At 37.8% G+C, this 20,126-nt stretch overlaps 1 protein-coding gene across 1 annotated transcript in view; it reads right to left on the bottom strand.

Annotated features, from left to right (window-relative positions):
- LIPC (lipase C, hepatic type) overlaps nucleotides 1–20,126 on the bottom strand; it is a 70,285-nt gene that overhangs the window by 15,368 nt on the left and 34,791 nt on the right. The gene's annotated exons all lie outside the window — the stretch shown is intronic.

The following is a 20,126-nucleotide window of genomic DNA, read 5'->3' as shown; positions in this document are numbered from 1 at the left end:
AGAGGTTTTACTAATGGAGTTCCTTTGGGACTGTTTTTTGGCTAATCTTGTTTTAATATTTCCATTAAAGAAGCAGCAGGAAAGGTACAAGATTGACAGAACATGAGAGGCCCTTGCTAATGCTGAGAAGACCAAGCCATTAAATATTAAGAGCTAGATGACAACTTGAAAATACAGCAAGAGAAACTGGTAGAAATCTCCTGCTATGAAGTGCAGGGTCATATAATTGATAGGAATTTCTCTATAAATAGGACTCATAATTTGGAAGTGGCACAACAATAAAAAAACTTGACTGAAGTAATCAATAACAAAACTGACCATGAGTCACTGCTACCATTTGACTGTGAGAAAGGAAAATATAATTCCAAGATGCATTAAGGTAGATGGTTTTGGTAGGAAGAGAGGATGTCAGTTGTAAGTAAAGGCAGTTGTTAACCACATCCAGAACAGTGTGCATAGCTCTTGTTGCTAGGCACATCTGTGAGAAAGATGTGGGGATATTGTGGGCACTTTTCAAGAAGTCTGTAAATATTTGGCAGTGAATATATCAGAGAAATTATACTGGTAATTTCATTTCAATGAAGTTTGTACTTCAGGTGCTAGCAATTCCACCAATTCCATCTGCAACAGCTGCTCGCTAGCACCACTGAAATGGTCAGGGAGGAGGCTTTTGTTTTAATTAGACCCAACAAGAAATGAAATATTACTGGAGGTGAAATCAAATATTTTATTCAGTGAGAAGTTAAAATTACTTGTGTAGTAGCAGCACCACTGAAATCAGTAAAATTTCAGTTCTTATTTTTCTTGCATAAAAGTTCCTTAATAAAACAATATCAGAAAGTCAGAAAGACTGTATTTTGTCTTCTAAAACAACACATTTATTTTCTTTTTTTTTTTTGTACATTGAAACTCTTATGTCTGTAAATGTTTTTAGAAAATACCTAAAATCATAGAGTATTCATTTCTCTATTGTATCGGCAAATCTATCCTAGGGTTCTGTGATGCTGTTGCATTGATGAAATTTGGTAGGTTACAAAGAACTTGTGCTTCATTTACAGGGGTGTCTTATCCTGCAGATGTGTTGTGACATGAAGCTCCCGTGTTTAAATATCTGCAGTAGTAGCATCTTGTGATGCACAATGCAAATAACCCCAGTGTGGAAGTGTGCTGGGTTTAGGTCAGACTGTGTTTTTGCCACATCAGTTCTGTTACAAACATTATTCAAGGTTTAATTTCAGTGTAATGATAAGACATGATGAAACAGCATATTTAATTTGTTTAAGTGTGTAGCAGTTCTGGAAGAAAACTCCTAAACTGACCTGCACTGAATGTGCACTGTTTTCTGTTTGTTCCTAATTATTCTTCATTCCAATGAGCAGGCAATGTTGTGTTTCACTGCTGGGAAACATTATTGAAGAAATCTATTCAGCCTTGTACAAGAGTTGGAATTTTAAAAGCTTCAAAGTTACAGAAGGTTTGGTTGATGAAATTCATAGCTTCAGTGTCTAACATTTTCCTTTCAGGACACTTTTAATTGCCATAGGACTAAGTCTGATCACTTCTCCCTTACAATATCCACTTTAAAGACCTTCTTTTGGATTTTTTTTTTCTCATGCAGAGGACTTAGTTTCTGAAGTAAGTAATATCAGGAAAGGGTGAATCTAGATAAAGAACTGAAAATTAGAAAGAGCTTTAATGATGTTGATATTCTTATTGGCTGGTTTATTCAGCCTTTAGTGAGTAGTCTCTACACAAAAATAAGCATTGTGTTCTATTTTTAGCACAAAAAGAAAAACAAACAAAAAAAAAAGTAGCTTGTGCCTGTTCCATTGTACACATCCTTTCTTTGTTTAATGCCTTGTTTTCATTTTCTTTTTGCTCTCTCAGTGTTTGTGCAATGCAAAGGCGTTTTGTCACTCTGTACTCTTTGTACATAGTACAGAAAACAAGTCTGATAAAAAGCTGTTTTCTTTGGACACTGGCTGGAAAGTGCTGTGGTGCTTTAATGGCTGCGAGTTGTTTTGCTGGTAAATCTGCGAGAGGGGATTAAAAAGACTTCTTGAACTTCTTCTTGGCTGTCAAAAGTTAGAAGTTCCTATAGGATCAGATGTGTTATTCAACAAGGAACTGCTTCAATCTGTTAATCTGTGTAATGACTTGGAGAAGGAAATAATGTCTGAAGAGCCAGGCTTCCACAACAGACTCTTGCTGAAGGTGCTGTACCAGTGACTCAGTGACATGGCCACAGGGAGCTGGGAAGTTTCATGGGTCACTTTGCAAAAACAACACAATTCAACTGCTAAAGATTTTTTCATGGTAATTACAGTTAAGTGTGCAGAGATCTCTCTGAGCCTCCAAACAGTTTTGCTTTGGAAAGATACCAGGTGAGCGGGTTGCTGATTAATTTCCTTTTCCTCAGAATATCCTCCTCTGACATGAATTCTTTCAGCAAGGGCAATGCAGTGTGGCCACACTGATCTATGTGCTTCCATAAATTACCTTCCCACAGAGCAGCACAGAAATCACAAGCAAGAAAGGCTATTGTGAATTTTTGACACCCCAAAATAGGTTCAGCCCTTTACTTTGTATTAATGATGTTTCTGTGAGGTGCACTAAAGACTGAAGGCTGGGTTTGTAAACACCACTTCATTGCAACACAGCAGATTCTTGTAAAATGTTTTGGAGTTAGTTTTGGGCAGACAAACCAGAGCATTTTTAGATTTCAGATTTTAAACCTGAGATAATAATGTTTTCTTATTGAAAAGTAAAATGAAGAGAGATTCCCAGTTGAACAAAATAAGCAGGTTAATCCAGCAGACTGACTTGGATTGACTCACCCCAAAAGATAAGAAGGTGTTCCTAAATATAGAATTGTGGAGTCCCATCTGAAATTTCCAGATGTGATGGCACTGCTTTAAACTTGTTAATGAAAGCTGTACTGGAAATTAGACGAAGGTCTAGATGCTGTCCAGGGTTTGAAACTATAAATATCCTGTGCTTTTCTGGGAGAGAGATCCACAATCTAAGTATATTTATGTATCATGTCTGATTGTATAAAAATACAGCTACAAAATATCTGCTTCATAGCACAAAAAATGCCTAAACATGTAAAGTCATGAGGATGAAGTATAGTAGAACTATCTAATGTTAAGTGCAAAATTTTAGTATTTGCTAAGTTATACACTTTAAATTCATCTTACAGTACAGCATAAAAATTTTGAGTAAAATTGTCATTTTCAAGTAAGGAAAGTAGTTTTTCCGCTTAAGAAAAATAATGTTCAGTATCCTTCTTCCTGTCACGGAGCTTGGGTTGAAGAGGATATTTCAGTGGCTCTCTCACCTAATCTTAGACAATTGAAAAATAATTTAGTAGATCTGAACAGAAGTTGAAATTTGGGCTGTTGGTGTGTTGAGGACACATAAAAGTCACACAAGTCAGCATGTGAACACACACCTCTGTTTCCCATTCCTGGCACCCTGTGAACCCAGCAGCAGCTTTCCGTCATGGTCATGAGTGGATTTGTTTGAGCCTTGATAAACCTCCTGCATCTTTTGGGTGGCTTTTCCTGCTTACAGGGAAATGTTTCCAAGAGTGCTTATGTATTGTAATCATATTTTAGTGTCACCAGTATCCAACGTATTTCAGAAACAAGTGACACAACAATTCCCTAGAACCAGAGAATTCTGTTGTGAAATTGAGCAAAGGCAGTGATGTGTTAATAATTTTTGTTTGTGCCATGGAAAGTGGAATATAGCACAGATTCCCTCATTTCCAATAGCAAGATTTTTTTTTATCACTTAAGAGCTGATGTGTTGTCAGTATTCAGGTTTCTCAGTTTGACAAATACTTCCTGTAGAGCTTTTCTCTTTAGTTGATTTTTATTATCCTGTCACTTCAAGGTTTTTGGATGTCATAAACTAATGGTTGATAATTCTATCTCATGTAGTTCTTAGGGGAGAACTCTATACCATGTAATTTTATTTTTGGGGCAGGGTGGGGAGGGGGGATCCTAGGCTTTTTTTTAGGATTGCTCCTCAAAAAACTAAGGTCTGTTGTGCTTAAATTTTTTCATATCCTCATATAGTTCCTTTGTGTTTCACTGTCCTTAACTGGCTCATCTTGCCAAATGAAAAGTAGGTATCACTTAGCAAAAAATGAATGGAAGAGAAAGCAAGAAAAAGCTTTGACAATTGGATTAAACATTAGCAGGTCTGTTTGGAAAAAGAGCTTTTGAAAAAAGCTTCCCTTTCTCTTCAAGTTTAAATGAATGATGAGATTAGATATGAACAGGTATTAGATGAATAATTAGATTCTCTATCTGAAAAGAATTGTGAGCTGTCATTTCCAGTTTCTCTTGTCCTGTGTACATGCAGGCATTTCAAAGGTGAGTTAAACTCACCATGAGTGTAGTTTGTACCCAAACAGCCACAGAAAGAGAGTAGAGATGATTAGCTGACTGTTTTTAGCCCTCTGATAACACACTTTTAACCCTTTGTTGGGAAATCCAAAAGGAGAACACATAAAATTGCACCTTTCATACTGGATGTTTTCTCTGTGTGTGTCCTGGCTTTCAAACCATCCAGGCAGTGCTACTGGGAGGTGGCATTAGTGAGTCTTGGCACTGGAGAAGGATGTGTCTGAAAAGAGGCCAATCCAAAATTCACTGCAGCTGGTACTGAGGTGTTGTTAGTGAGGCAATGGCACCTTCAGGGCAGGTGTGTGAGATGCTGGTCAGAAATCAGCTCTGTGCATCTTGGGGGTGATTCTGGCTGGCTGTGATTCTTTACCATTACAGCAGAGGATACCTTCTTGTTTTATTGGAAAATCAGACCCATCCAATGCCTACCAGAAGCCAAATTTCGAATTCTTTACTAAAAGATGATTAGCATGGGCAAATCTCCATTTTCTGATGTCTAAATACTGCTGATTTTTCACAAAGTCTTTTATTATCAGGCACTTCTCTCGTGTTTTGAAGCAAATCTGTAAAAACTCATCCCGCTATTGAACAAAGGAAGGGTTGTTCTGTTCTGTTCTCCTTGGATCTCCCAGGTCTGTGTTCTATATTTACCTAGACTGTTTGCAGGAGGGGTGAGGAATTTGGAAATTTGTTTGTAGATGTGCTTATCAGCTACCTTGTTAGAACTGTCAGCAGAGATCCATACCCCTATCACTTTCTAGTTACTTTTATTCAGAATTAATTTCTGGTTGCATGGAATTGGAGAAAGATAATTTGATGTTTTGTCCAGTAATAGCAGAATCATGGTTTTTAAGAAGTTGTTAAAGTGTTAATAAGGAGTTTAGACCTAGATGATATTTCTCTCTATTTTTTTAAAATTTAGGATGCTTCCTAAAGAAAAAGTAATTTGAAAAAATACCCAGTATTGTGCTCATAGCATATACAAGAACTGTAAAATATATTCAGAGTATTCAGTACAGATCATTGTTTAGTACAGTTTGTTTGCTTGATGGTCTAAGACATAAAGGAGTGCAACCTACTTTCAGAACTTGCTTATATCAGAGAATTTGATAAAAGAACTTTGTCAGTTAATTTTGAATTTTCTGTTCTACTTGGGTAGCTTGTGCTGTTGTTTATTTGAAATTGCCTCTCCTGGATGCATTTGGTCAGGTGATGGAGACAGGAACTATTTCAGTTCCTCAGTGCCTTAAGTTGGGAGTATTTCGGGATCTGGAGAATAAATTGAGAACATCAAACAAAAGTCTTGCTAGAAAACCTTGAAAAGGATGGCAAAACAGATCAAATAGCATGTTTTGGTTTCCACTTGCTGTTCTGTGTATCAACTAGAGATGTATCTCAAGTCACTTATGATTCAAATAATACATTTGAATAAGTGACTCCTTCAAGAGGGAGGATTAAAATGCAGTGTAACATGTCCTTTTAGAGAATAAATAGTAGGTTATGCTTTCGCTTTCCTCTGATTTATCTATTTATTATTTATAGATATTAGAGTATTAGAATATGTATTTTTCCCTCTTCTTCCTGAATTTGTTTTTCTGTCATTGGTTTTGAACATGGGTTGTTTCAAAATTCTCTAAAGAGCTGCCTCTCTTTGATTCCTGTGCCATACTATTTTACTCTTTCTCTTCCATGTAAAACCCCACTTGCTGTGTGAAATTTCAAAACTTATTTTTCACATCTCCTTTATTTAGAATCAAGTATTGAAGTGAATATTAGAACAGAAGGCAAAGAAATAACACCCACCCTCCAAACTGTTAACTGTGCTTTTGTCTTTTTATATCAGGTGAAAACTTCATCGAAGAATGCTGATTGTCAAAATTTGCTACCTATTTGATTGTCTGATTAAATGAGATCAATACATTTTCCTATTTTCTATCCTTCATTGTGTAATTTGTAAATATAATTTAAATCTCCACTAAAAACATGGGTTTAAATACAATAATCAATAAACTTGTGAGGTTGTTGTTGCAAGGAACAGGGAAACCAGTGCTCATTGAAAGCAGCAGTGCCCCTTGAGAGCTCAGGTCTGTCCCAGCAGGAAAATGCATCCAAATCTCCTCTCTTGAAAAGTGTGCAGGAGGAGTCACCAGCCACACAAATCACATTGTTCGTGGGGTGTCAGACACACTGTTCTCTTAATTGTTTCATCTAAAGCTAAATACTTCTAAATATGAGCCCTTAAGTGCTATTTGTATAATGCAGAATTCCTAAATTGAAGTTAGTGCACCAATGCTTTAATCTGACCTATTCTGAATTTTCTTAACTAAAATCCTGAATGATGAAATGATTCTCCTTGAGACATGTAGTTAATCTGTGGAATTCCTCATTGGGTGTGATGTGGGAATGAAGCATTTGTATGAAGCTGCTTGGAAAGTGCCTAAGAGAAATTCAGTGAGGATTACTGAGCACATAAACAGCTCTGCTTTGTCAGGAGATCTGGGAGCTGGGAATGGTTGTTGACCTGGGGGAAGTGCTGTGTGTATAAACTCTCCCTGCTGAGTGTGCACCTACTTTGGCAGCCACTCCTGGGGGTTGAACTGGGAGGGCCTGGGTTTCATCACATCAGCTACTCTTAAGTTTGATGTAGAGTTCTACTTGGCATTACTTTTGACTTACATTTTAGCTGGCTCTTAAAACAAAAAACTTGTGAAAAATAACAGCTTTTTGAAAATATGTCAATTGAAAAAACTTTTCATTCCTTTTCACATCCACATTATCAATGTTAATACTTGCTGTTCAGAATTATGAATTATCTGGAAATAGTTGTTAATTTCAAGTAACTGAAAAATAATGCTGAAATCAGAATTGACCAACAGCATATTTGGGCTAATTTTTGTTGAAATCTTTGAAGTTTTAATTTGCAATTTTGTTGCTGTTAAAGTTTTGGCTTTTTATCTAGTTTGGGCAGGAAAATGTTATTGGGATATGAAAATACTATCCTGCTCAGCTCTTAAAAAGTCAAGTCAGCTTTTACCCTGGAAGAGATGGACAAGAAGTAAACAGGAAATCTAGATCAAAGGTTTCAAAACTCTGTGTGTATTTGCTTATAACATCATCATTTAGAACACTGCTTTTCTCAGTTTTATTTCCATGGGACCAGGAGAACACCTCTATTACTTATCTGCATATCCCTTGGAACCATTTCCCATATGCTGATACTCTCATGACAGGTGTAAATTTTGAATTAATAAAATAGACTGTCTTGCAATAGGTAAGACATTTTTGGAGTTGTATTTTAGGGTAGCTATGCTGGAAGTGGGAATTAATTTTATTCCTATGGCCTTACATTTTTTGTTGTGAAATCACTTTTCTGGTGCCAGCAGTGGGGAAAATGAGAGGTCAGTAGGGCCTGGAAGATGATTGAGTGGAAAGGAAGTAGAAGAAAAGGGCAAGTGGATACTCAGGCCTTGTTAAGGGGGGAATCTGCCTGGGTTGAGTATAATTAAATCTCAGGCTACCAAAGTGGCCTTTGTTCCATTCAGGGAAGAGGACTAAGCATCCAAAAATCTCAGTCTGAGTGGTGATTTGTCATCTAGTCCCTTAAAATTTTTCTTCTTCCAAGAAACCTGTGTCTTAGAGAAGATATTGGGAGAATTTTAAAGGATGTGTTCTATTTTGCTTTAATCTCCCTCTCCTCCCCTTCTTCTTGTCTCCTTTTCTCTTGCCTCTCCAATAAGTTCCTGTTTTTTTCCATTATGTCCTTTGATTTTTTTAATAATTATTTTTTTAAATAATAGAATTGTTTTTCTTCACTGTTTTTGTCTGAAAGCCTTAGTTAAACCAAAATAACTGAGGGGAAATCCTGTTTTTGCAGCAGATAAAAAACCTTTTGCTTTGACAATCACTAGGTGTGTTCATCTAAGCAAGAGTTTGATGGTTTCACTCATATGGTAGTAAAAGGCTTTGACAATTTTAAGTTTATCCTGAATTTCTCCAAACTGATCTTTTACAGTAGATGCCTGTAGATATTTCTTCTAAAACCTCTGCAGTGCACACTGTTTACAAAAGTTATTTCCATGCAATTCTGTCTAGAAATTAGACTTTTTATCAAACACTTATGAATTTGTTTTCAAATTAAACTCTTTAAGAGGAAGAAGAATTTACTGGGGACGTATTTTAAGTACATTCTGTGTACAGAACTAGTCTTAGAACTTTTATTAATGCTGTCATGCAATTTTTGTTACAATTTTCCTTGTATAGATGAGCCCAGAGTATAACAATTGCCATCACTTGAGCCGTAGTTCACAAAGAATTTCTCAAGCACATTTGTTTAGTGCTCTATTACAGCTCTCTCTTCTAGTAAAAGGGGCCTCACCTTGAAGGTGTTCTTCAAAGATGTGTCTCTGTAAGTTTGGGGTGAGTCATTATTAAAATGGGCAAAGTTGTTGCTGAGCTCTGCAGGCCTTTCCAGGAGTCCTGTGAAAACTGTTACAGAAGATACCATTTTGTGGAATACTTGATACTATCTGCACAGCACAATGCAAAGTGCTACTGAAAGTATTAACAGCACAGAGAACTTTTAATAGGAGTTTTATTCCTTCTGCCCATAACACCAGGTACCTTTGCACATTGTGATTCCAGTCATAGTGAAAATATGTATAAAATGATAAAAACTGCTTTTAAAAGTCATGATGCTAAGGTCCAGTGAGTTAGATTGCTAGACATGTGATTTGTGTCTCACTCAAAGCCCTAAATCTCAATTTCAAGCGAAATAAAGCTCCCTTTTGGCAGCACTGCAAGGGCATGCAATGCTGCAATTTTAACCTATTACTGCAGTGACAGGGAGAATTCAGCTTCTGGGCCTCTGGCAGAATTTGAGGTTTGGCTGCAGAATTCCAAGTTTGAGAAGGGCAAAGAAAAAAAAAGTTTCATTTTTTTTCCTGGTAACTTGAAAATTTGTAGGTTTTTAAGATGTTCTGGGACCAAAACTCTGGAAACCAGTAGAAGTATATATTTATTAGAGGGCAGCAAAGTAGTGCTATGTAATAGCATAATGCTGTGTTACAGTATAATTTGTAAGATAATTATATAAATTACATAGCTATAATGGACAGTTATGAACCATAGTATTGTGTAAAGTGCATACACAAATAGAAAGTGTATATTTAAAAAAAAATATACAGAGTTGTTAAATGCTGTTTATAAATACTACGATGTTTACATGCACTTGATAAAGCATGTGACATTCCCCCATTATTATAGCATTTAATATGAATGAAACATTATATTGGGCATTTGTCTTAGAAGATTCAAGTGTTTAATATTCAGAGACCATATACATAAAATATCCAATTTCTAAATCTTTGCTGTGCATCCGTGCATTGCTGAGCACTTTTTCCAGGCCCAGAGCATGGTTCTTAAGACAGATGAAGGACATGTGAGCCAAACAGTTGCAGTAGGTTGGATAACCTTCAAAATGCTTCAAGACATAAGTCAACCACAAATTTTCAAGATATATTTAATTTTTTTTTCTAGACCATTCAGTATTGATATATCTCTGACCAGATTTTTAGGGTGTCTCTGGTTAGATCTTCTATTTCAGTTCCTGTAGTCCTAGGTATTTGAATTTTGCAACAGTATGTCACACTGAATGAAAATTTTTAACATTCATTTTTTATTTATATGGGGTTTTTTAGCAGTTGTAGACTGACATGAAATGAACTGGGAAGATTTAAGTTGGTCTCCACATTTTGAACATAAAGAAATTGATGAACAAAATCACTGTGTTCCAAAGTGAACAGTATGATTGTTAATGTATTTGATTTTTAGGATATCTGAAAGCACACATAACTAAACCTATTGTGCTAAACCTATTGCCAAACAATTGGGAAAATCAGTGTATGATCTGCAAGGACTATTTGGAAATTTGGAATTCCTGTTCCAAAACGTTCTCCCAGTAATTTGCACTAAGCAGGAATGGACAGCAGAATGAATGAAAGCCAGGAACAGACAAAGGGTTCTTCAGGGGTAGAACAACCCAGGCTAGAACAACCCCAGATGCTTCTGTTCATGCTGGTTTTAGTCTGTGAACAGGAATTGTCAGTCTCCCAGTCAGTCAAACCCTTTTTGTGAACAGCATATTCCTGATGCTAAATACTATAGTTCAAGCAAAAATACATATTCTCACCCCATTTGATTTGTTTTCCTGCTTGGGATGAGTTTCTATTTTATAACTAGTTTCCATAGTTGGAAATACAAACTTTCTTATTTCATCAGCTGCCCGTGCTCATTCTCTTTAGACTTTCCACCTTCACAAGTTTATGAATATCAGAAGAGAAATCATTCCCTGGAGTTTCTTTGATCTCTGCTTGTGATGTCTTGTTGATGAGAAATTTATCATAAACTAGCTGAACTATGAATGAGTTGTTGAAATTTTTCACATATTAGATTTGCTGGTGGATGTTTAATGAAGCAGCCTTGTGTTCTGCCACCAGGAGCTGTTCAACAGAATCCAACAGGGCAGCACCATGAAAGTGTGCTGAGGCCAAGTTTGCTTTGCAAAGCAAAGTGGATCTGTTTTAGTGGAAAAAAATCAACAACCGTGGGCAATGTTAAATTTTACTATTAGCTTGTGGTGGTTTTAAGTTTGAGGTATTAAACCTTTGCAAAAGGAGTGTCTATTTTGTTAAGTGAGGCCTCATCTTCTAGGAGTAGGGATTTTGACTGTGATATTTGCTGGGATTAAAACAGAAGAATCCTCCATAAACTTAAAGGTGAGAATGGAATCATTAAACAATGGATGTATTAAATCTGACAGTCTGGAAAACACAAGCAAAGGCACGAATTCAGTTGCCAGATGCTACAAGGGAAGATGTTCAGAATTGATCTCACAACAGCAAGGCTAACAAAAAGCCTGCAAACTTCTCATTGAGGAGGCTAATTTAAAATATTATGAGCAATGTGAAGAAGAAATGGATGTGTTTATGCTACATTGTTCTTCCTAAATGTTAATTTGTAGATTGAGCCTATCTATATTCTTCTTGTGTTTTAAGCTGTTCATTTAACAGGACTTTCTGGAATCATATAAATAATTCATGTAATGTACATATTAGTTCAGCAGAGTAATTCCCCTAAATCTAATAACTGAGAGTTGTTATTTGCATTCTACTTGTACCTAGAGGCCTGTTTAGGATAGGAGCCCCATTGTGGCAAATACAACCAACCATCCAAGATTAGGGGATCAGGTTTTGTTCTCCTGAGAATCAAAATGATTTAGCAGAATTTTGTATGAATCTGACTTGTGTCCTTTTCATGTCCTTAAATTTCTCTTCTGGGGTCTTTAGGTATGTGTTCCTCTAAATTAAGTTTATATTCTTAACTCTTTAAGTTTATAATCTTACATCTTTAAGATAATCTTATGTGTTTGGCTGACATATTGGGGCTAGTTTAAAAAAGAGAAGTGAGACTGGATGTACCAAACCCCAGTGGGAGCAGACATACAGGACTGAGAGTGGAGGCATTCACTCAGTGAGACACTGCCATTCCCCAGGGTGCTGGGTGCTGTGGGCACTGCGGCTTTCCAGGGGTGAGGATCCCTGCTGAGCTCTGCTGTGCAGGGATGCTGTGCTGCCTCTTGTAGGGTGTTGTGACAGCAAGCCTTGCCAGGCCCTGCACTGTCAGACTTTGCTCTGTAGGCACATGAGACTCATGAAGATTTTGCTGGTGAGGGAGGAACCCCAGCTCCCAAGGCAGGGCAGGCCTGGTCCCGGGATTTGTACATCCATGAAGGTGATAGTGAGAAATTCAGAGGACCCAACTCCCCATAGCTGAGCAGTTCAGCCATGATTCTTGCACTTGGATTCAGTTCACTCAGCCACTATGTGAAAATGAATTTTTCTTTCTTTTGGGTTCATTTGCTGTTGGCTTCGCAAGCTAAAAAGACTCCTGCAGAAACTGCATAAGTCAGCATAAGGAATAAGAAAAGAGATCACAGAACTGATCAGGCAAATTCTTCCAAAACCTCCAAATGGAAGCAAGGTGCATCCAAAGACTTAAGCGAAAGCTTTGTCATCCAAAAGCAGTGATTGTAGAAAAATTTACATTTTAATTTACTCAAGATTGTTCTGTGAAAAATATCACAGCCCACTTATACCTTTTCTTATTTTTCTATTAGCATAAGAAAAGGTATCTTTGAAAGTACCCGGAAAGCTGGTTTTATAATCCCTGTATTCATTTGCCTAGCATAGAGTATGTAGCCTCCGAAGTTAAAAATTCTCCAAATAGTTACAGACCAATTGTATTTGGGCAACAATGCAAAACTTCTATGAAGTGGCTGAGAAAACCTAATGAGACATTCCTCTGTAGTGCTTGAGAGCACAGCACAGCCAAAAAGCCTCATGAATGCAGTGTGGGGGAAAGGAACAGTTTGTTATCAGTCCAGAAACAGCCATCTCACATGCACCAGCCCAGAAGAGAAATCAGTGGCTCAACTGAACAGCCAAATAGCCAGTTTTGCTGCTTGGTGAGCAGCTGCCCTTGCTGAACACAGCAAACCTACAAAAAGCACCAGGACCATGTCAGAGTGGCAGATTTTTCCAGCCCTTCTCTGCAAAGTATGGATGTGACACATAAGGGTGTCAAGTAGTTGCATCAGAGCCCACAGTAGGAAGGGGCAAGGCTGAAATGTGGGCTTGTTCCTATAATTCTGTGGGCAGGGACACTCCACTGGGTGCAGCAGCAGCTGTGTGCCACTGCAGATCAAAGTATTGGAGCTCTGGTTCTCTGGGAAAGTATTGGAGCTCTGGGAGCTCTGGGAATGGGGAGACACAGCAATAACTGGGGAGCTGGAAACCTGAGTGCACAAAGATCACCTTTCTGCATTGTTCTCTTAGCCACTCAAGTTTGTCAAAAGCTGCTTTACCATATTGTGCATAGGTGGTGCACATAACACCATAGCACATGCTTCTGACTTTGGTTGGCATGTTTTATCTAGAATCTGTCATATTTTGTAATGCAAAGAAAGTGGAACTGCTATTCATATGCAAAGAATTAAAGACACAAAATGGGAGGGAGTCTTGTGTAAAACAGTAGTTTAGGGTTCTTCCAGAAGGCTTCTTTTTCACTTATATGAATTCACTTTTCAGTTTAAAAACATATTTTTTTCTCTCTTTTTTAAAAAAAAACTTGTGTAACAATAGAAACAAAATTATTTGGATGCAGACTTTCCTTTGTATGTAAGAACCTAAGTGTGCTTTAGAGTGTATTTAGATTATAGGACTGGCATCCTTGTCTGCATCCATCTGTACCACCAAAGAGGTTACCACCTCCAGGTTTTTGTCACCTCCCACCTGCCAGAAATTACCACCCTTACTGTTCTGTTGTCAGTGCTCCAATGTTGCCCTTTTGCTGCAAGGAAAATCAGCTAGGTTACCTCACATCACCTGTTTTAACTGTTTAAACTGGTCTAATTTATATTGCTTGAAAGAAATTTGGGCATGTTTATCTGAACTGATCTCCTACAGGAGTTGGATGAAAGTGGTAGCTGTCAGAAAATGATAAAAGTGGGTGGAGTGCTACCAGCAGTATTCCTTGACTGACCAAGGATGTTTGTTCATGGCCTGAGGCACATACATGCAATCACTTGCTAACTTCTGGAAAACTGCCTTACTGATAGTTGTTCTTCATTCCTTACACTTAGGTGGAGATCAGGTATATTGGCTTATGTGTGATGCTCACTCAGTTTTACTGTGGACATCAGAATCTTTTCACTATAGTATAAGTATACAGAAATTAGCTATAAATATATAGAACTCATGCATTTTATTGTCATCTTCTAGCAAGCAGTAATATCAATTTATCAAATTTTTGTGCCCAGGAATAATTTCTAATTGTTTGCTTTTATTGAACAACAGAAAGCTCTCTAATTATCCCAAGGCTTTCTTTCATCTCTAAGCCATCATTTTGTTAATCTCTAGTGACCAACCTGGTAGTACAGTCAGAAGATAAACAGAATTATTTGCCTCTTCATGTCATGCCTGGAACACCAAGTAGGTGAATTTATCAGCCTTGTTATTTGGCACTATATTTGAGTTCAACCTAGAATTCTCAGAGCTAAGTTTTTGCATAAAAACAAAGCTATAATAGTCATAGTTTATGTGGCTAAGTCACAGAAGGTGATAATGTATTATACACTGCCAGAACATTTTGTTTTCTATGTCTCCTCTCTCCAGTTCATTGCATAATTTCCTTTTCCCTCTGGTCCATCCCTTCAAAGCTCTGATAATATCCAGTAAACATTCATATCAGATCCTAATTTTTAAAAACACATTGTGTTTAATATTTGCTTTAGAACATATAGCCTCCTATTGCATTGTGCTGTTTATATGGACTGAGAAAATCCACATGCTCAGACAGACAATTCAAATCTCCCCTGTCATATAGCAAAGCAACTAAATATAGCACAGTGACATGTGTAATGCTGCACATGGGACATCCATCCTGTCATCAGAGCAAGTTCTAGAGCTGAAGACTCTCCAGTCTCCCTGAATGTCTTCATGACTTGACAGTGAAAAATCAAACCAAATTCATCATCACCTCTGCTAACTTCATCAGTAAAAGTCTGCATGATGCAAGAAGTGATCTCAGAGTGGGTACTGATTTTTAGGCTGGAATAACGTGAACAGTTCAGTGCCAGCTGCCAGCACTGCCTTTGTCCACAGCAGAGTCAGCTCCAGCCAAGTTTGTTCTCGTTCATGTCTGCATCTTGGCTAGAGAATGACATTTCTGGTAAAAAATAGGAAATAAGCTGAGCATCACCAGCATACTAATGAACCCCAAATTCCCTTGCAGCTGCTGCTAGGCCAGTGAATCCTGCTGAATGAACCCCACAGCACTGTGACAAGGGGGCATGTGCCACAGTCCTCACCATCCAGTTCTCAGGCTCTCCTGAGAACTGTTCCTTCCTCTGTTGAAAAACGCAGGAAAAAAAATCTACAGGAAAATCCAATAGGGCAACGGTTTTCTTGGGCTTAGCTGAAGAAAAAGGCTCATAAGTGTAACAAAACCAGCATGGACAGCTGGACACAATTTTTAGTTAAGGAAATGTGCAACAACTGCATTCTGACAGGGAATAATGACAGCTTTACTGACAGGGTATAATGATAGCAGAAATATTCTGTGTCAGTTCACTGTTCTTGTGCTCTTCCTATAGCCATGGAGAGGGATAATGTGTGTCCATCCTGATATCTGGGACAATGTGGGAATTAATGATAACAGGGAGGCAAAGGTCTGTGCATCCACATTCCCTGGCACAGCACATCAGACTCTTGCCTGTGCTGCTGAGTTTTCCCTCTCAAAGATGCACATCATGTACCTCAGTTGTAATAACTATAACAATTTTCTTTCTGTTCTGTAATGAGAAAAGAAATGAACACAGGATGATTTTTTGCCAGGCAGTTATGGGTGTTGTTTTATTCTCCTTAAAAGCTAACATAGTATGTTTAATTTAAGAAAAACTGTTGTTCAAGATCAATAAAATGTAAAATGTTTATAAAAATAAAGGAAAGAATGTTGCCAGCAATAATTTTTTTACTGCTTGATCAGACACTTGAAAAATTTATTTCTGGCAAAAAAATAAATTTGTCACAGAAATAGTTCTTACTAGACTGAAACTATTGGGCAGTAGATTGGGAGGATACTGGGGGAAGTCTCGGTCAGTGAGTCCTTTTGTATTGACTGAGCATGTGAGTTTGGCCATGTGACACAGCAGACATGAGATCTAGCTTGGTAAGTTTACTGCTGTCTTTTCTTTTTTCCAAGTAATAACTTGCCTCTGGTGTGGAAATTTTAAAAAAACCAACTTTGTCCTAATAAAGTTTATGGTAGCTATAGCTATGGTAAACAGACTGATAGAATATTTGAATTATTAGATTTATAGAATGAATGATTTTCTATGAATTTTATGTAAATATTTCTCATTAGCAACTGAGAAATTATGTTTATTTTCCTGTGAATGAAAATGTTTCTGTATTTCTGCCAAAATGTTAGAAAGGTACTAAATTAGTAATTTCTATAACTATTTATTCTGTAAACCCTTAGTGATTAAAGTGACTTTACCTTAACCTAAAGAAAGAAAGAAAAATCAATAACTTCAGTCAACCATTGAGGGTGTGACAAGCCAGTGGAAAGTGCCAGAAGATGGTTTAGGATTATTTAATTATGGAAAGCAAACCCCAGTTTATACTGAGCTAATTGATGAAAGGAAAGTCAAAGAGAACTTCAAAGAAAAAAGCTAAAACACCCCCCCAACACCACTCCATCCCTATTTTAGTTCAGTGCTGTGATTGTGTCCTCCCTATTTTGAGTATTCCTGGTGCAACCTGGACAATGCAGACAAAGTGAGAATTTATAATCAAATTCAATGTGGGGCACACTTTGGCTGCTGTCTTTCACAGCATTGGGCAGCTGCCTCTGTTCTGAACTTTCCAGCATCATGTCTAATATCGCTGATGGGGCATTGTTGTGATTGCATTCAATGATTAAATTGACATTTTAGACTTTGCTGTTTGTCAGATGGGTCTGGGGTTTTTGGGGTTGTTGTTGTTTGGGGTTTTTTTTGGCCAGTTGGGTTATCTTGTGGAAACATGTCTCTCTGACCATAGATAATCCATATGCAACTGTGCTGATAGCTGGTGTATATTATTGCTTCTCAGGCCCTGTGTCTGTCAGCTGGAGATACATCACATGTTTTCCATGGGGCTGCCTCAGTTGTTAGAAATGAAAGTGAAGCTCTTTGTTGCCTTTCTTATTCATTTTGTTTTGCAGCACTGTCATGGGTTTTGTTCAGATTTATGGGAGACTGCCTAGACTAAACAACTTCCACTGCAAGCAGCAAAAGTCATACTCTATTCAGTTCATTTTGAATTAGAACCATCTATTACCCCTCTACAGTGGTTTTAATAACTCCCATATTTTTCTGCTATAGATTCACATAAAGGGCACGTTATTTTTAAAAGATAAATACATGTTCTTCTACCTGGACCTGACAAATCTATTAGCCAAACCTTCCATTAACAGAAGAAAGAGCTTCCTTTATTTTGCACAGGTTCTTTCCTAACCTTTAAGGTAATTAGCTGTAATTATGCTTCTGTGTAATGACAGGGCTGATATTCCAAGTATTCTGAATTTTAACTTTAAGCAGCACTTAGTCTAATTTCTGTGGTGCTGTGCAGACCTGAGGTGGTGCTTTGTGTTGTAGCCATCTTTGGGATTACATTTGTTGAAATATGGGGAGAATTATTCCTTAAAATGGATATTCATTTTGTCCCAAGCACAGTTCTTAGTCTCTCAGCTTTATTGCTTCTTTTGTTAGCAGCTTTACAATTTACTTAATCCTGGACAAGGGCTTTTTGGGAATGGAAGTAGTGATGTTTTGGCTTTTATTAACTTTTTATTAACTTTTATTAAACCTAATACTCTTACACTGGTATAAGATTATTTTTGGGGACAGGCTCTGCTCCACACATGTTTTGTAGCTGCCACACTGTCTGGACAGAGCTCTTCAGGACAAGTAGAATAACTGGGTTACATAAAAGGTTTGCAGTTGTTTGTACAACCTCTGTCATACTGGTTCATTTTATAAAACTGTCCTGAGAGATCCTCAGCCACCCTTGTCAGCTGAACTTTGCTAGGCTGCCACACTTAACTGAGCTGCAGTTTTCACATCAAAATATTTTTATGTGTATTTCCTGGTGTATCAGACTGAACTTCAGAACATGCAAGAAGCATTCCAGAAATCCTAAGAGAGGTCACAAGGGCAGGGCAGTATTTCTCACAGTGCTTCAGTATGTTTGAAATTCCAGCTAGAATTGAGAGGAAATGAAGTAACAATGAATTTATCAAAAATGTGTGACTTTTAAATTTAGTTTTTATTGTTCTTTATCTGTTGGAATCTATTCAGTGATTTGCAGAATGGTCTCTGTTTCCTTCACATATGCAGAATAATTTATGTATTCCCAATAGAGTTGTCTGAGCTCAGCTTTTCCTGGCAAATATAGATAATAAAATGTTATTTATCCAAAATATATGCCTGAAATATATGTGGAAGAGAAAATAAATATAATTTAAATATTTCCCTTTAAATTCTAGATAGAATTAAATTATTCATTCTTATTAGAGAAGTGGAGAATAGAAGGACCATAAACCTGCCGTGAGAAAAATTTCTAGTCCACATTCACTTATCTCTTTTGTCCCTGACATAAAGTTGAGAGAAACAATCCTTGTATTAAGTCAAAAGTTTCCAGTGGAGTTCTGATCATCCATTTATATTTCTGCTCTTCTGAAGTCCAGATGGAAACAGTATAGCCCAAAGTTGGTTCATCATCTTCTAAAGGCATATTATTATCTGCTGTAATAAAGAAGAGTCCCCAGGCCAGTCCCAGCTGGGTCTGGAATGGAAGTTGAATGGGCAAAACTATGAAAAAAAATCTTCATAGATTCCTCATTGTTTTTCTTGAACAGGTTATTAATAAAACCTTAAAACTGTTTGAGTCATAGTCTTGCTATAGTTCTGTTTGGAGCGTGTATTCCTCTGGACACAAAGCATGGTCCATGGTGTGTCTGCAAAATCATCCCAAAGGGCAGAGACAGCCTAGGGCGAGGTGTGGGGCAGCAGCAGCCACCAGCTTCTACTAATTCCTCTATTCCTTCAGCCAGAGGGCTGCTCTGTCCTATTGAGTGTAGTTTGGCTGTCAAACATACAAAGCCTACAGTGGCATCTCAGCCTAGGGCAGAGAGCTGCTCCCTGGCACTGAGGCACCCTAAACCTCCCAGGCAACAGATTAGAGTTGAGTCAGCCTTCTTCATCTTCTCCTTGGCTCTGCAGGATGGGGATGTGTCAGCAGATAGACTTTGGCCAGCATGCAGGGAACATGCCCAGGCAATGGGGCACACTTTGCATTTGCAGGGGATGTGCTGGAGGTGTGCAAACGCTGATTCCATTAGAGCAGCATCCTGCGCCGCCTCCTTCCTTCCCACACCTACCAGCTTGGCACTGAACTGCTGGTGTGCTTTGCTCTCTGCAGCTGGGAAAGAGAACTCTGTCTGGAGGCAGAAATTAAAAGTCAATGTAGCTTTGAGATATGTGTAAGAGCCTTTATGAGTTTAAATCCTGCTGCTGCTGTATTAGTGTGGGACTAGACATGCCCAGGGCATGTTCTCTGAACATCATGCATTTGAACGAGAGGCTGTAGTGGTTGTGCATGTGATACTAAAAGTGAGTATTTAAGAAATATGTTGCTGACTCATAGACCTGTCAGATAAAAGCAGTATTCAGAGAGGACACAATAGCTGACCTTTTGCCAGCTTGAATATAAAGTTAACTTTCAGTAGGACTGTGCAGACTGTATTGAAAAGGAGGGCAGAGTATCTTGTGGAGAAAGAAATATGAAGTCTGGAGACAGAGACAAGCTTTAAGTGACTTATGAGATCTCTGATAAAAGTATTGCTCAGCAAATAAGGACTTTGTTTGGGGGATTCTCTATTTGTATTGTTCTGTTTGTCTTTTAATCTAACTGCAAATCCTAAAAACTGTGGATAAAATGTATTAGTACACAGAGAAATTTGTCACACAGCACAGGAGCTGTTAGCTGAGGACCATAGTCTCTGTGGTGGAGGGGAAAACAGCACCTTGGCCAAGAAGAGAAAGAGAGC

This window comes from Pyrgilauda ruficollis, unplaced genomic scaffold (genome assembly GCF_017590135.1).
Source record: "Pyrgilauda ruficollis isolate IOZ18807 unplaced genomic scaffold, ASM1759013v1 scaffold23, whole genome shotgun sequence".
NCBI classification, from domain to species: Eukaryota; Metazoa; Chordata; class Aves; order Passeriformes; family Passeridae; genus Pyrgilauda; species Pyrgilauda ruficollis.
The sequence above is the reverse complement of the archived record's forward strand: the minus strand, read 5'-3'. Positions and strand labels throughout refer to the sequence as shown.